The sequence below is a fragment of the Accipiter gentilis genome, chromosome W (genome assembly GCF_929443795.1).
Source record: "Accipiter gentilis chromosome W, bAccGen1.1, whole genome shotgun sequence".
Taxonomy (NCBI): domain Eukaryota; kingdom Metazoa; phylum Chordata; class Aves; order Accipitriformes; family Accipitridae; genus Astur; species Astur gentilis.
Genome location: NC_064918.1, coordinates 30,914,501 through 30,930,493, shown reverse-complemented (window position 1 = coordinate 30,930,493; position 15,993 = coordinate 30,914,501).

The window sequence follows — 15,993 nt, the reverse complement described above, 5'->3', positions numbered from 1 at the left end:
ATATGCTCCCCATAACGTTAGGGGAATTTTGCATCAAAAGGCAGAAAAGTGGCTGACTGATAGTAGATTGCTAAAATATGAAGCAATCTTACTTCATTCTCCCAATTTACAACTAAAAACTACCTCGGCACAAAACCCAGCCCAGTTTTTGTATGGGCACGTAGATGATTTACTCATACATGATTGTATCAGCTTGATAGAGTATCAAACCAAGATCCGGGAGGATTTAGAGGAAGAGGAATTAATTGAAGGAGAAAAATGGTTTGTTGATGGCTCCTCACGGATGGAGGAAGGAAAAAGGAAATCAGGATATGCAATAATAGATGGAAAAAAGGAAACAGTACTGGAGTCTGGCCCCCTTAGCCCTAGCTGGTCAGCACAAGCCTGTGAATTATACGCATTATTAAAGGCTTTACAAAGGCTAAAAGGAAAAGTAGGAACCATATCTACAGATTCAAAATACGCCTTTGGGGTAGTACATACTTTTGGGAAAATTTGGGAAGAGCAAGGACTTATCAACACCCAGGGTAAGGGTTTGATCCACGAAGAATTAATAAGACAAATTCTTACTGCAATCCGAGAACCAGAACAGGTAGCAGTAGTGCATGTAAAAGGGCACCAAAAGGGACAGGATTTTTATACCAGAGGAAATAACCGGGCCGACTATGAAGCAAAGACGGCAACCTCAACCGCCCAAGAAATAGAAGCAATGCCCATTAAAAACTTAACTGAGCAGAAGGAAAAGGTCTTTACTAAAGAAGAAATACAAAAATTTCAGGCCTTAGGTGTAGGGTTCAGTTATATGGAAGTTAGTTATTGGACCTGAAAATAGCTCATGGTCACAAGATTGTTCCAGGCGCCTTTAGAAGGCCTTGAACAGAATAAATAAGAAGATAGAAGAAGAAAGATCCCAATTAGGAAAACACAGGTGCACATTCCACGATAAAGGGAACTTGGCACAAACAACCTCAATTCAGGGGCTTATCTTGACCAATTGGACTAAGACAAGTCTTGTATGCTCTAATTAACACAACCAATTATGTCTTATGTTTGTGCGCGTGGACAGTACCGATGTAACCAATCACCGCTTATGCTTATGCGCGTGGACAGTACCGATGTAACCAATCACCGCTTATGCTTGTGCGTGTGGACACCAAGTGCTTGCATGTAGTAGCCAATCAAAGTCTCTCAACAACTTAGAGAATTGTATAAAAATGATTAGCTAAGCTCAATAAACTGGCAACTTTAATCATCACATTGGTGTTCCATCGTCCGGGCCCTGCACGGATTAATCCCTAAACCCTACATTTGGTGACCCCGACGTGATCCGAAGAGGAACAAGAGGCAACGCTACTGAAAAGGCGGGGGAATTGCCGCGGACCACGGTGGCTTGAAAGACAGCACCGGCACTGCTCGTGAGAGGCAGGACACTGCTTGGGAAAAGCAGGTAAAATCGTAAGCTTACGTTGATAAAAAGGGCGGCAAGGGTTTCGCAGCATCTGCGAGGGAAAAGACAGCCGGAAAGATATTTATGAGGCTGGTTGAAAAAACAGAGAAAAATATTAAAAAGGACAGAAACCTTTCAATTAGTGTGGGTACAGCTTTTGAGCTTAGTACCTGGAAAGCTATCGGAACCTCCCTATGGGATGAAATTAGTGACAGGTCTAAAGAAGTTAAAGGTCTTGCAACTTTAGGGAAATTGATTAAGATAACTTTGCAAGAAATGAAAGCAGATCGTAAAGTGTCTGCGTCTGCTTTTGCTGCTCTCTCTCTCCAACCGCAAGCAAAAGGGAAAAGTGGGGAGAAAAACATAATGCAGCGAGAGAGACTTTTTGGAGCTTGTCCGCCTGCTCCTGTGCTCTTGACTTCTGCTCCACTCCCTGGGACTGCCGATATTAATCAGCCATCTGACAGTTCCCAAGCCTCCCTAACTGTACAATTAAAGGAAACTCTACAGAATCAGGGAGTGAGCAAAAATCCGCCTATGAGAAAACAGTCCCCAGATACCACCGTTCAACATGAACAAATTATACCTAGCATATACCCTGATTCAAATAATGCAAACGAGGATTTGGCTACTATAATACAAGAACAAGAGAAAGCTAAAAAACATGCTGAAGCTCACGCTGTAGCACTCGCGGTAGCATTACGACTGATGGTGCGACAGGGAAAAGGAGACTACGGCCCATACAAAGACCCCCCCGTGTGTCATTGGTGCGGTCAACCAGGGCATTTGAGACGTGCGTGCCCTCAACACATAGCAACGCAGCCTCGATCTGTGCCGGCACGGACTAACAGCAGCCGGTCAAACTTTCCTGGGGTCTGTGAGAGGTTGCAGAAGCCTCTGTACATCCACAAAAGCTATCGCTACACAAAGACATACGAAATGTACATGATGTACAAAAACTTGTCGGAGACCTGCAGTGGATCCGGCCTTATTGTGGTATCACCAATACAGACTTACAACCACTGTTGGACTTATTGCGGGGCAGCAATAGCCTAACTTCTGTACTACATCTAAGTGCGCCCAGGTGGCGAGCATTGACAGCAATTGAGCAGAAAATCACATCATCTATGTCTGGCAGATATATCCCTGATTTGCCCATAAATTTGTATGTATATAACTCAGACAAGGAAGTTGCGGGAATTCTGGGTCAGTGGGATGAGCAGCAAAAACAAAACCCATTGGTAATACTAGAATGGATATTCTTGCTTGCTAGCATGTCAAAAACGGTAGTCACTAGAATTGAAGCTCTGGGGATGTGCATTCAAAAAGCAGGGGTAAGGGCGATACAAATTTCAGGGAAGCAAATGGACAAAATCATTTTACCTGTATCACTTGATATTGTGAATAATGCCATGATGAAAAATGACTGCCTTGCAGTAGCTCTGCTGGACTTCAAGGGGGAAGTAGATAATCACTACCCCCCCCACCCACCCATTATTTAAAACAATGTTAACAATGGAACCACACTCTATCTGCAGCAATAAGCCGCTGGAGGCCATTACCGTTTTTACTGATGCTAGCAGCAAGACAGGTAAAGCAGGATTTGTATATTTACAGGATGGATCCTGGAAATCCGAAGTCATTCTGTCAGAGGGGTCAGTACAAGTGCTTGAGCTATTAGCCGTATGCTCTGTTTTTAAAAAGTGGGATAAAACACCTGTCAACCTTATTTCAGATTCTCAATATGTCGTGGGGATAGTCAAACGTATGCATAGGTCCCTACTAAAAACTGTAAACAATAAGCAGCTGTTTATGACACTTTTAAAATTATGGATGTTACTAGAAAAATGGACAGACTTATTTTTTATCGATCATGTTCGTAGCCATACAACGCTGCCGGGATTCATTGTGGAAGGTAATGCGCGCGCGGATCAACTGGTAGTAGCCAATGCAAACATCTATTTTAATACACCCAAACCTGATTTGTTTGGACAAGCACTGCTATCCCATAAATTTTATCATCAGTCGGCAAAAGCGCTGAGTAAACAATTTAATCTTCCATTGCAGCAAACCAGAGCTATTCTTGCTGCTTGCCCAGACTGTGCGAATATTCCAAACTTACAACCACAGGGGGTGAACCCCCGGGGATTATCACCATTGCAAATTTGGCAAACAGATGTTACGGAATATCCCAGTTTTGGGAGATATAAATTTATTCACGTATCTATTGACACATATTCGAACCTTATGTGGGCTACTGTTCATATATCAACCAATGCTAAAGCCGTAATTAAGCACCTTTTGGCAGCATTTGCCGCCATGGGAGTGCCAACAGAAATTAAAACAGACAATGGCCCGGGATATCGCGCACAGTCATTAGAAACATTTTTACAGATGTGGGGGGTAGCTCATAATTTTGGCGTACCCCACAATTCCACTGGTCAAGCTATTGTTGAACGTGCACATCGGACCTTAAAGGATCGTTTAAACATTTTAAAAACGGGGGAAGATATGCGGCACTGTACTCCCCAAGAGTTAATAAGCAAAGCACTGTATGTTTTGAATTGGCTACAGCCACGTGGTACTGAGGATCAGATCCCAACTAATAGGCATATGTGTGGGAACAAAAATGTTGATAAAAATCAGCCGCAAGTTTCAGTATTCGATCTGGTTTTACAGCAGTGGCAAGGACCTTGCAAATTATTTACGTGGGGAAGAGGGTATGCTTGTGTTTCCACAGGTAACGAACAACCCCATTGGATACTGGCGAAATGGGTCAAGCCGTGGACTGAGCGACCAGATGCCACAGACAACTCAGAAGGGCAAGAGGCAGCGGAGACATCAGCAGGTCCTGAAGCCCTAGATAGACCGACTAGACAAATCACGACGGAGACCGGCAGTCAATGTGGAGATTAAGAATGCATGTAAAAAACACGGAGTATGATATCGTTTTTGGATATGTATTTTAGTGCGAGTGGGTAGAAAAGAGAGTAAATCATCAAAAAAAAAAAAAAAAAAAAATTTTTTTTAACCACTGTAACAGACATTCAACTAAACATAATCAACTAACCTACTAACCTATAACTAATTGTATAGAGGATAAGCTGTTTAGAATAAGTGCTGTAGAGAATAAGTAAATATATATATAGTTTAATGTTAATCAGTCCTCGGCGAAACATTACTCACAGAAGCCGAGTGTGGAAGTAGTTTTAAGATACCTGATATGTAGTCATTCATTAAAAAAAAATAAAAAAAAAAAAAATTTTTTGCTAACAGTTAGTTAAAACTGAAATTAGAAGTAAGGTCACAGACTTAGTTAAGAATCTAGAAATAGGGCGATGGGAAGATCCATTTTTCATTAATAACCTCGGGGCGAGATTATGCTTATGTTTTCACAGGTGCAAGCCCCTGATGGACTTCCGTTTGATTTATGCGACCATCATCACCTGAAGCATCATAGATGGTGCGGCAATACGAATTCCACCTCAGCCAAAAACTAATGCGTAGGTCATCTTAGCTAACATAACAGATTAAAATTCTCAGTGCATTACGGCCGCATCACAAAGCCCATGAACGAATTGATAAGATAACTATGACTTGTGCAGTGCGCCTGGCCAGCGAGTGCATGCGTCATAGGTTTTCAATTGAGGTGGATTTTGGCACACGCCGGCCACGTGTGCTAAAATCCATTCCTCTGAAAATGTATAAATACCGGGATTTTCCGAAGAGCATCAGGCTGGTGTGCAGCAAAACCATAGTTGCCTCCGTAGGGACACCCACATAAAACTGACACCTACTGATTGCTGGGCTACGTTTGCGGAACAAGACAGCAATATGCTATCCAAAAAAAAAAAAAAAAAAAAAGTGAGAGAGGGGGAGATGTAGGGTTCAGGGGTTCAGTTATATGGAAGTTAGTTATTGGACCTGAAAATAGCTCATGGTCACAAGATTGTTCCAGGCGCCTTTAGAAGGCCTTGAACAGAATAAATAAGAAGATAGAAGAAGAAAGACCCCAATTAGGAAAACACAGGTGCACATTCCACGATAAAGGGAACTTGGCACAAACAACCTCAATTCAGGGGCTTATCTTGACCAATTGGACTAAGACAAGTCTTGTATGCTCTAATTAACACAACCAATTATGTCTTATGTTTGTGCGCGTGGACAGTACCGATGTAACCAATCACCGCTTATGCTTGTGCGTGTGGACACCAAGTGCTTGCATGTAGTAGCCAATCAAAGTCTCTCAACAACTTAGAGAATTGTATAAAAATGATTAGCTAAGCTCAATAAACTGGCGACTTTAATCATCACATTGGTGTTCCGTCGTCCGGGCCCCGCACGGATTAATCCCTAAACCCTACACTTAGGGATTGTCCAGACGGATGATAAATGGATCCTCCCGGATGGACGAGAAATGTTACCAAAAGCTAATGCTAAACATATAATTTCTAGACTACATCAGACCACCCATTGGGGAACCCAAGCCCTAGCTGATCAATTTTTAAAATACTATGGGTGCATAGGCATATATGATCTGACAAAACAAGAGGTCCAAGGGTGTTTAACTTGTCAAAAGGTGAACAGGTCTAACTTTAGAACAAAATCCCTTGGAGGGAGAAAATTGGCCTGCAGACCTTTTGAGAGGATCCAAGTAGATTTTACAGAGTTACCTAAGGTAGGAAGATATCGATATCTTTTAGTAATAGTAGATCAGCTTACCCATTGGGTGGAAGCCTATCCCACTGTGAAAGCTACTACTAAAACTGTAGTTAAACATTTGCTAGAAGAAGTTATTCCCAGATTTGGTATGGTTATAGCTATCGATTCAGACCAGGGAACGCATTTCACATCCAAAATATTAAAGGAAACAATAGAGGCTCTAGGAATTAAGTGGGAATTCCATACCCCATGGCATCCACAGAGTTCAGGAAGAGTGGAGAGGATGAATGGGCTTATTAAGGCACAACTAACGAAGCTAAAGGTAGAGACCAAAATGTCATGGGTTAAATGTTTACCATTAGCTTTATTAAACATCAGGACAAGGTCCCAGATTAGTACGAGGTTATCTCCCTATGAGATGTTATATGGGATGCCTTATTCCCATGGAATACCAATCCAGCACCCCAAGGTTGAAGATGCATCTATTCATACCTACATAACTACCTTAGAAAAAGTCATAAGAGACAACCGTCAGAAAGGAATAATAGAGCAAACAGTCCCCTTGGGATTTCCTATTCATAAAATTGAGCCTGGGGACCACGTGCTGATAAAAACGTGGAAAGAAACATCTCTAAACCCCCGCTGGGAAGGTCCGTTTCTTGTTCTTTTGACTACAGATACAGCCATCCGGACGGCGGAAAAGGGATGGACTCATGCTATTCGGGTTAAGGGACCGATCCACACTTCTCATTGGGAAGTGGCTAACAACTCAGAGGACTTGAAGGTTACTTTGAAAAGAAAGAACCAATGAGTAAACCTGTGACAATCAACTGTGTAAATCTAGATTATAATTGCTGACCATTTGTATGTTATAAGTGTATAGTGTGTCAGGGAAAGTGGTGGAGTGATTGCCGTTACGGGTATTCCCCCATAGGGGTTTGTCAGGAGTGTCACGATCAGGAAAAACAACTGACTAACAAGGCCTTACGCCTAAGGGTTTCAGTAGAGAAAAATTGAGAAGGATTCCACTGAGTGGTAAGAAATATTTGTAAAAGGAATACATCCCGAATGATATTGTTATCATTCAACGAACTTTGCCCTAAAGTAACAATAATAACTGACATAAATTGTAGAAAATGGTCGTGGGAGTGAGTTGCTACTTGTGGGAAGTAAAAAGATAAAAATTGGAGTGCTTACAAAATAAGACAGGCCAAGCAGCCTAACAAGTGCTCCCCTGAAGAATACATTTGCTGCATAGAAGATGATACCCCCAGTTGCTCGAAGCAACCAAGTAGACGGAGGATGCAGAAATGTACTGCTGTGGGGACTGTTGATGACGAGCTGCTTTAAATATGAAGCTACAGACCCATATAGTAAGCACTACCAAGCTGAAAACACCCTAACGTTTCCCACTGACCCAACCTCACTCCACAATGACCTAAAGGATTTAAAAATTAAAGATACAAAAAGGCAAAGATCTTGGGGTATAAAAGAGACACCTTACAATGATATATTAAGTTGGGAAAATAATACCCACAATGGTCCATGGATACCATCACTGTTCCCTAAATGTTGGGATCAAGCTCTAATGCTTTTGCTTTATACAATTTTAGGCCCTAGAACTGTAAAATTATTAGTTTTGATATGGATGGGCTCAGTACAAGGGAAAAATCTCCACCAGCCATACGAATGGACTCTGTCAAGAAGGGGAGATTCCACAATGATCCAAAAGAAAATTACTGCAGGGTCCCCCAGTTTTACCGCCTCACTTTGCACTCTGGCTCCCATAAGTCCATGCTTGGACCTAAGACCCTTTTATTTTTGTCCTAGTTCTAATCCAGGGAAGGGGTATTGCAATATGCCTAACCAATATTACTGTGCTTACTGGGACTGTGTTACTATTGCAAACGCTTGGATTCCCCCCACAAGAGACAAATTTTTGAAAGTAGAATGGGGACCACACCCCTGTAAACCACCTAAGTACGACTGGAGTGGAGGATCAGTTAGTTATGGAGGATCAGTTGGTTACAGTAATAGTAGACATTTAGTCCTAAATGTCATGTTACCAGAAGACCCCGGGTGGTTACTGGGAAAAACTTGGGGAGTCAGGTATTGGGAACCTTGGCCTAGCACAAACAGAGGAGGGCTAATTCTTATTCAAAAGAGAGAGATTCCGAATTCTCAAGCCATAGGACCCAATAGAGTTATAAAAGGAACCGAATCAGAACCAAAGAAAGAGCCTAACGGAACTGTATCCAACTTATCCACCTTAGCTCCAGAACCTACCTTAGGGGATATCATTACCAAAGACAGTTATACTGAACCATTATGGAAGTTAGTCCAAGCAGCTTATCAAGCCCTCAACCATACGAACCCTAATGCTACTGTTGCTTGTTGGTTATGCTATGACACTAAACCTCCTTTCTATGAAGCCATAGGAATGAACACCACTTATAACCTCACGAACCAGGCCAACCCCCTACAGTGCCAGTGGGAAGAAAGAAGAATTGACATTACTTTAAAACAAATAAGGGGAAAAAGAGTATGTTTAGGGAGAATCCCCCGTGAAAAAAAAGGGGCTTTGTAGCTCATGGATAGAGAATATAAACAACATGACAGATGATAAGTGGGTCATACCAGGTGAAGGAGTGTCGTGGTTTAACTCCAGCCAGCAACTAAGTACCACGCAGCCGCTCACTCACTTCCCCCATCCAGTGGGATGGGGGAGGAACTCGGGGAAAAAAGGTAAAACTTCTGGGTTGAGATAAGAACGATTTAATAGAGCAGAAAAGAAGAAATTATAATGATAATGATAACACTAATAAAATGACAACAGTAGTAATAAAAGGATTGGAATGTACAAATGATGCACAGGGCAATAGCTCACCACCCGCCGACCGACACCCCGCCAGTCCCCGAGCAGAGATTCCCTGCCCCCCCCCCCTTCCCAGTTCCTATACTAGATGGGACGTCACATGGTATGGAATACACCGTTGGCCAGTTTGGGTCAGGTGTCTTGGTTGTGTCCTGTGCCAACTTCTTGTGCCCTGGCTGGCCATGAGAAGCTGAAAAATCCTTGACTATAGTCTAAACAATACTGAGCAACAACTGAAAACATCAGTGTAATCAACATTCTTCGCATGCTGAACTCAAAACATAGCACTGTACCAGCTACTAGGAAGACAGTTAACTCTATCCCAGCTGAAACCAGGACAGTATCCACCCCTTATTCCATACCATTGACGTCATGCTCAGTTCCCATACCTTTAGTTACATCCTGATTAATCATCACCACCTTTCCAGTCCTATGAGACATATGAACAATGAGAGATATATATATATATACACACACAGAGATATTATTCCTTTAGTTCATGAGTTATGTTCATAAAACATTTGTTGAGTTCAATTAGTTTCCGACTCCGGGCTCCATCTGTCATACCAGTCTGTCTGGGCAGGAGGAATGGTGCAAAGTCCTCTCAGTCGGTAGAGCAGAATTGGGCTTCAGTGCGGTGTGACGAGCAGCTGACATTTGACGTAGCAGGAGGATGGTGTGCACCGTTGGATTGTTGCATGCTGGAGTCAGTTCTGGTTCCATCACTATTGCGTTTTGCTCAGTTTTATCACAGTTCTTTCTTGCTATAGTACTATGGATATAGCATATAACAATTATAATAACGATAACATAGAGTAGCAGGGTTATATAGCAACTAATATCATACAGTTTAATTTTGGCTATTTTCACCTAAAATCAAATCCCCTTGAGGCACACATCGGACTTCTCCATCTTTTCGCATCACCCACCAAGTGCACCCAGGCACTTGAGCAAAAGCAATCCCACGAATGGGTTTACCATTGCCTGAGGCAGGAGTAACCCAGACTGTTTTCCCTAACATATTTTTCATGTGCACTACAGGGACTTTATCCCCTTCTACAGTATGTAAAAATTCTGATTGGGCAGGGGCACTCCGATTGGCAGATCCTCTGGTGTTGACTAACCAGGTGGCTTTTGCTAAATGTGTATCCCAATGTTTGAAAGTTCCACCCCCCATTGCTTTCAATGTAGTCTTTAACAGTCCATTGTATCGCTCGATTTTCCCAGAGGCTGGTGCATGATAGGGAATATGATACACCCACTCAATGCCATGCTCTTTGGCCCAGGTGTCTATGAGGTTGTTTCGGAAATGAGTCCCATTGTCTGACTCGATTCTTTCTGGGGTGCCATGTCGCCACAAGACCTGCTTCTCAAGGCCCAGGATAGTGGCTTTCAGAAGGATTTGGATTATTTTCTTCCCTTTCTCAAAGACTTCTTCTGCTGTGTTGCCCCATACAATGATGTCATCAATGTATTGCAGGTGTTCCGGAGCTTCACCTTTTTCCAGTGCAGTCTGGATTAGTCCATGGCAAATGGTGGGGCTGTATTTCCACCCCTGGGGCAATCGATTCCAAGTGTACTGGACACCCCTCCAAGTAAAGGCAAATTGTGGACGACACTCTGCTGCCAGAGGGATTGAGAAAAATGCATTAGCAATGTCAGTGGTGGCATACCACTTGGCTGCCTTTGACTCTAACTCGTATTGAAGTTCTAGCATATCTGGAACGGCAGCACTCAGCGGTGGCGTAACTTCATTCAGGCCGCGATAGTCAACGGTTAATCTCCATTCCCCATTAGACTTCCGCACTGGACATATGGGACTATTAAAGGGTGAGCGAGTTTTGCTGATCACTCCTTGGCTCTCCAGTTGGCGAATCAATTTGTGGATGGGAATCAGAGAGTCTCGGTTGGTGCGATATTGCCACCGGTGCACCATCGTGGTAGCAATTGGCACTTGTTGTTCTTCAACCTTCAGCAACCCCACAATCGAAGGGTCTTGAGAGAGACCAGGCAGGGTAGACAGCTGTTCAGTGCCCTCCGTCTCCAAGGCAGCTATACCGAAAGCCCATCGATACCCCTTCGGGTCCTTAAAATACCCCCTCCTGAGATAGTCTATGCCAAGGATACACGGAGCCTCTGGACCAGTTACAATGGGGTGTTTTTGCCATTTATTCCCAGTTAGGCTTACTTCAGCTTCCAATACAGTTAACTCTTGAGATCCCCCTGTCACACCAGAAATACAGATGGGTTCTGTCCCTTTATAACTTGATGGTATTAGAGTGCACTGTGCACCGGTGTCTACTAGAGCCTTATACTCCTGTGGGACTGATGTGCCAGGCCATCGAATCCACACAGTCCAATAGACCCGGTTATCCCTTTCCTCCACCTGGCTGGAGGCAGGGCCCCTCTAATTCTGGTTAGAGTATTCAGTATTCACTTCTCATAGAATTGGCTCAGAAGTCCCTTCAAGAGGATCGGAAATGAAGTCAGCCCTTCTACTCTGTTTGGAAACTGGAACGGCATTCTTCCTTGTAGAATCCCCTTTTGTGGGGGTTTTTCCTCGCAGTTCACGTACCCGTGCATTTAGGACCGAGGTGGGTTTTCCGTCCCATTTCCTCATGTCCTCTCCCTGATCACATAGGTAAAACCACAGGGCACCTCGCGTTGTGTACCTTCTATATTCTCTCTCTTGGGCAGAAGACCGCTCACTCCTAATAGCTGAGACATTGGTCCTTACAGGTGGGGAATAGGACATATCCTTTTTGAATTGCTGGAAATCCTCGGACAGCTTCTCCACAGCTGAAATGCAGGCTTGTAGGGAGGAGAGATTTTCTTTGTATTGACGCAGCTGGCGAGCCACTTCCTCCACTGTTGGTGCCTCTTCATCCTTCCAGGACATTACTGCCAATGCGTTGGCATAGGACGATGGTGCGCTCCGTACAAACTTCCGCCACATGGGTCGTGTGCATTGGACTTCATCTGGGTCTTTGGGTAACTGTTGGTTGTCCTGGTCATGATGAATCACCTCTAGCACGGCTAATTCCCTCAGATATTGAATACCTTTTTCCATGGTGGTCCACTTGCTTGATTGACAAATAACATCTTCCTTAAAGGGGTACCTTTCCTTCACACTTGACAGGAGTCACCTCCAGAGGCTGATGGCTTGTGGCCCTCTTCCAAGTGCCTTGTCAATGCCACCTTCCCTGGCAAGTGATCCCAGCTGCTTGGCTTCCCTACCTTCTAATTCCAAGCTATTAGCCCCATTGTCCCAGCATCGGAGGAGCCAGGTGATAATATGCTCACCTACACGGCGGCCAAAATCTTTTCGCAAATCCCGCAGCTCACTCAAGGATAGGGACCGGGTTATTACCTCTGGTTCTGCCTCTTCCTCCGGTTCCCGTGATGACCCTGGTTCACCATTGTCCTTTGCTAAGCGAACTGATTTTTTTGTATATTTCCTTTTCTGTACGGGGGCAACCGATACTGGTCCAGGTTGGTCCTCTGGTTCAGTTGCAGTATCGCTCGCTGGGTTCTGGATAACCGCAGTGTCTGTTGCCGAGGTTTGGGTAGCAGCAGTGCTCCTTCCTAGGCCTGGAGGGGCCGCAGCGCCCATTGTTGAGGTTTGGGTGGCCGCGGTGGTCATCGTTTCGTTGTTAGGTCTAGAGACTATCTCTTCCCCTTGAGGATACTGAGTAGTGTCGAACAGGGCTCGATAGGCATGGGCCAGGCCCCAGCACGTTGCAGTGATTTGTATCTCTCTGGAGCTGCCGGGGTGGCAGCATACCTTTTCCAAATATTTTACTAGTTCTTCTGGATCCTGCACTTGTTCAGGGGTGAATTTCCAAAACATTGGAGGTGCCCACTTTTCTAGGTACTTGCCCATACTACCCCACACACCCTGCCACTCATAATTATCCAGCCTTGGGGCACATCTCTGGGTGATCTTCTTAAATAGCTGTTTAACCTTAAAGGAGAGCTGAACCACATTCAGAAGTATGCTAATTCCTAGCAGTAGGGCTAGGACCGTGCTAGTCCCAACACCCCAGGAATATTCAAATTTTCCAAAATTCTCCAACACCATTGTAACTGGACTAAAGGAGAAAGGAGAGGGGAAGAAAGATACCCCACCCATAGACTGGTTTTCCATGGAGGTAAGGTAAATGGTATAATTATCAATAATTTCCCACAGGTGGCTCCTGCCGTATAAAGGTGACAATGCTAAGTGCAAATACCGGATTAATCCCACAGCCGATGACTTTATCATACCATAAACCAGTGTTATACCACACATCAAAGCAAAAATCCACCTCCCACGGATGATAAGCAGTAGAAGAGGAACTATATACAGCAAGCGAGGTGATACATAACAGAGCTTTAAAAGCCAGAGCAACAACTCTAAGAACTCATAAATCAACATAATGAACGCTTGGAACAAATTTGTTTTAACAAGCTCTGGTCAGGTTTGTTGTTATCTCAACCCCTCGTGCCCCACGTTGGGCGCCAAAATGGACTGTCGTGGTTTAACCCCAGCCAGCAACTAAGTACCACGCAGCCGCTCACTCATTTCCCCCATCCAGTGGGATGGGGGAGGAACTCGGGGGAAAAAAGGTAAAACTTCTGGGTTGAGATAAGAACGATTTAATAGAGCAGAAAAGAAGAAATTGATAACACTAATAAATAACACTAATAAATTGATAACACTAATAAAATGACAACAGTAGTAATAAAAGGATTGGAATGTACAAATGATGCACAGGGCAATAGCTCACCACCCGCCGACCGACACCCCGCCAGTCCCCGAGCAGAGATTCCCTGCCCCCCCCCCCCCCCCTTCCCAGTTCCTAAACTAGATGGGACGTCACATGGTATGGAATACACCGTTGGCCAGTTTGGGTCAGGTGTCTTGGTTGTGTCCTGTGCCAACTTCTTGTGCCCTGGCTGGCCAAGAGAAGCTGAAAAATCCTTGACTATAGTCTAAACAATACTGAGCAACAACTGAAAACATCAGTGTTATCAACATTCTTCGCATGCTGAACTCAAAACATAGCACTGTACCAGCTACTAGGAAGACAGTTAACTCTATCCCAGCTGAAACCAGGACAAGGAGGATGGTGGATTTGCTCCAAAACAGGCCTCACTCCATGTCTGTCCCTAAACGTTTTCAACAAGAAAAGAGAATACTGTATCCAAGTTACAGTTATCCCAATGATACTGTACCATCAAGAAAGTAATCTGTATACCTATTGGGAAGATAGAGAACATAGAATCAGGAAGAGAGAACCCATAACAGCCATTACTATAGCCACTCTTATTGGCTTAGGGGTAAGCAGGGCAGCAACAGGGATAACTTCCATTATACAACAAAATCAAGGGTTAACCTCTTTAAGGGCAGCAGTGGATGAGGACCTGGAACGAATTGAAAAGTCAATTTCATATTTAGAAAAATCCCTTACCTCCCTGTCCGAAGTAGTTTTACAAAATAGAAGAGGGTTAGATTTATTATTTTTTCAACAAGGAGGGTTGTGTGCTGCTCTAGAAGAATGCTGTTTTTACGCAGACCATGCTGGGGTAGTTCGGGACTCCCTGGCCAAAGTGCGAGAAGGAATTGCCCAAAGGAAGCGAGAAAGAGAAACCCAACAAGGATGGTTTGAATCATGGTTTAACCAATCACCCTGGATGACCACCCTAATTTCAACCTTGATGGGACCCCTAATAATATTACTGCTAAACTTAACTTTTGGTCCATGTATTTTAAATAAAGTTATAGCCCTTGTTCAAAGTAGGATAGAATCAATCCGGTTAATGGTATTGAGACAACAATGTAATAACTTAGATGAAGTAAGAGAAATTGAATCAGAATCGGAAATTACTCCAATTAAAAGGACTCTTATTAGATTGGAAACACAAATTAATGCTGGTACCAAAAAGGAAAACGGGGGACTGTAATAGACAGGGAACCAAATTGTTCCCTGACATTGTGTAATTCGTGTTGAATTAAAAAGAAGACAATAAGGTTTACATACTAATCGGGAAGGGGGAAGGGACATATTTTGATTGACTAGATAAGGAGGGAAAAGACAACGGACCAGATAAGGGGATTAACTCTACGGTGACTACATTCCTCCACATCAAAGACATTCCACAGACACTCTCCTTTGAGAAGATTGACCAAATCTACCCATTAACAAACCTGTGAAGAAAGAAGCAGCAAGACAAGGCGGAGATTTACAAGAAAGGGGTCCATGAACTGTATAAAAGGAATGTAACTATAACAGAAAGTTGGAGCCGTTGGTGGAGCGCAGACTCCCCGGCCGCCCAGCACTGCTTGCTTGCTATTCTCAATAAATATATGAATTTTATATAGAATTGGCTCTGTTGATTTATAACAGGAAACAACTGCCAGAAAGGAATAATAGAGCAAACACTCCCCTTGGGATTTCCTGTTCATAAAATTAAGCCTAGGGACCACGTGCTAACAAAAACGTAAAAAAAAAACCAACCAAAAACCCCCCCCCCCGTCTCTAAACCCCCGCTGGGAAGGTCCATTTCTTGTTCTTTTAACTACAGATACAGCCATCTGGACTACAGAAAAGGGGATAGACCCATGCTACTCAGGTTAAGGGACCAATCCACACTTCTCATTGGGAAGTAACTAACAACTCGGAGGACTTGAAGGTTACTTTAAAGAGAAAGAACCGATAAGTAAACCTGTGACCATCAACTGTGTAAATCTAGATTATAATTGCTGACCATTTGTATGTTATAAGTGTATAGTGTGTCAGGGAAAGTTGTGGAGTCATTGCTGTTACGGGTATTCCCCCATAGGGGTTTGTCAGGAGTGTCACGATCAGGAAAAACAACTGACTAACAAGGCCTTACGCCTAAGGGTTTCAGTAGAGAAAAATTGAGAAGGATTCCACTGAGTGGTAAGAAATATCTGTAAAAGGAATACATCTCGAAAGATATTGTTATCGTTCAACGAACTTTGCCCTAAAGTAACAATAATAAC